We start from the raw sequence: 2,500 nt of genomic DNA on the forward strand, positions 1-2,500 counted from the left end.
TGGGATTTCGCTGGGGACGGTTTCTAAATTCAAGTTGGGACGGGGGGCAGCGGTGTGCGCGGTTATCTCCCCGGAAAAAGCCGTCCCCAGCTCGGTGGGTCCGTTTAAAGTTTTGTTTGGGCTCCCGTTTCGCGAGGAAGCGCGTGCGCGTGGCGAGCCTGACCTCCCCGTGTTCCCCTCGCCCAGACCTTTCCAACGCCACCCGGGTGAAGGTGCTACGAGGTCCCGAAGTGGAGATGCCTGTCAATGAGCACCTTTTCCCAGCTTTGAATGCAGGTTTCCAGCTTCAGACAAAATGTGGCTCCAAACGTGCAGTTTTGCGCCCGAACGTGGGATTTCGCTGGGGACGGTTTCTAAATTCAAGTTGGCACGGGGGGCAGCGGTGTGTGTGGTTATTTTCCCAGGATTGATGATCCCCAATTCGGTGGGTCCGTTTAAAGTTTTGTTTGGGCTCCCGTTTCGCGAGGAAGCGCGTGCGCGTGGCGAGCCTGACCTCCCCGTGTTCCCCTCGCCCAGACCTTTCCAACGCCACCCGGGTGAAGGTGCTACGAGGTCCCGAAGTGGAGATGCCTGTCAATGAGCACCTTTTCCCAGCTTTGAATGCAGGTTTCCAGCTTCAGACAAAATGTGGCTCCAAACGTGCAGTTTTGCGCCCGAACGTGGGATTTCGCTGGGGACGGTTTCTAAATTCAAGTTGGCACGGGGGGCAGCGGTGTGTGTGGTTATTTTCCCAGGATTGATGATCCCCAATTCGGTGGGTCCGTTTAAAGTTTTGTTTGGGCTCCCGTTTCGCGGGGAAGCGCGTGCGCGTGGCGAGCCTGACCTCCCGTGTCCCCCTCGCCCAGACCTTTCCAACGCCACCCGGGTGAAGGTGCTACGAGGTCCCGAAGTGGAGATGCCTGTCAATGAGCACCTTTTCCCAGCTTTGAATGCAGGTTTCCAGCTTCAGACAAAATGTGGCTCCAAACGTGCAGTTTTGCGCCCGAACGTGGGATTTCGCTGGGGACGGTTTCTAAATTCAAGTTGGGACGGGGGGCAGCGGTGTGCGCGGTTATCTCCCCGGAAAAAGCCGTCCCCAGCTCGGTGGGTCCGTTTAAAGTTTTGTTTGGGCTCCCGTTTCGCGAGGAAGCGCGTGCGCGTGGCGAGCCTGACCTCCCCGTGTTCCCCTCGCCCAGACCTTTCCAACGCCACCCGGGTGAAGGTGCTACGAGGTCCCGAAGTGGAGATGCCTGTCAATGAGCACCTTTTCCCAGCTTTGAATGCAGGTTTCCAGCTTCAGACAAAATGTGGCTCCAAACGTGCAGTTTTGCGCCCGAACGTGGGATTTCGCTGGGGACGGTTTCTAAATTCAAGTTGGCACGGGGGGCAGCGGTGTGTGTGGTTATTTTCCCAGGATTGATGATCCCCAATTCGGTGGGTCCGTTTAAAGTTTTGTTTGGGCTCCCGTTTCGCGGGGAAGCGCGTGCGCGTGGCGAGCCTGACCTCCCCGTGTCCCCCTCGCCCAGACCTTTCCAACGCCACCCGGGTGAAGGTGCTACGAGGTCCCGAAGTGGAGATGCCTGTCAATGAGCACCTTTTCCCAGCTTTGAATGCAGGTTTCCAGCTTCAGACAAAATGTGGCTCCAAACGTGCAGTTTTGCGCCCGAACGTGGGATTTCGCTGGGGACGGTTTCTAAATTCAAGTTGGCACGGGGGGCAGCGGTGTGTGTGGTTATTTTCCCAGGATTGATGATATCCAATTCGGTAGCTCTGTTTAAAGTTTTGTTTGGCTTCCCGTTTTCGTTGTGTAGCTCTGATTTCGCTGGGGATAGTTTTATACACTGCTTTAGAGTGGGGCACACACGTGAGAGTTGTTTTTTCATTGGAACTGACTATGGCCATTTCGGTGTAGACGTTTAACGTTTTCTTTCGCTTCCCGTTTCCGTTTTATCCAACCGATTTCGATAGGGACAGTTTTGTTATTTAAGTTGGAGTGGGGCGCGACGGCGTGCGTTGAAATTTTTCGCCGGTTTCAGCTCCGTTCACGGTTGTAGCTCCGTTTGAAGTTTTCTTTCGCTTCCGGTTTCGCGCACGCGCACGTGCGCGTTATAAGTCCCGGTTTTCCGTGTGCCCCCGGTTAATACCTTTCGAATGAGCCTATTTTGATCAAAATCCGTTCGGCGGAACCGAAAATGAGCTCGAAAAACGGTTTTCCCAGCTTCCCAATGCATTTCCCAGCTTCTGATTTACAAGCGTAACATTGTCGCGACCCCCAGTCCACCAGACAGCTACCATAGAGTATATAAGTCATCCTGGGAAAATGAATGGAAGTCAATGGCAGTATGACTTTACAGTGGTTTTGCCCATACCACACAAGCCCAATGAACCATGTGCACCACATGTGTCTCCCGCTCGCGGGTGAAAACGTATCCGCCATGAGAGGCACTCGGGGCGGGCACCCGATGGGGCACGAGACCCCCCCACCCCTGGTGGTCAAAAAAAGTTAAAGTTTTTTTTCGCT

Source organism: Osmerus eperlanus, unplaced genomic scaffold (genome assembly GCF_963692335.1).
Source record: "Osmerus eperlanus unplaced genomic scaffold, fOsmEpe2.1 SCAFFOLD_202, whole genome shotgun sequence".
Classification (NCBI taxonomy): domain Eukaryota; kingdom Metazoa; phylum Chordata; class Actinopteri; order Osmeriformes; family Osmeridae; genus Osmerus; species Osmerus eperlanus.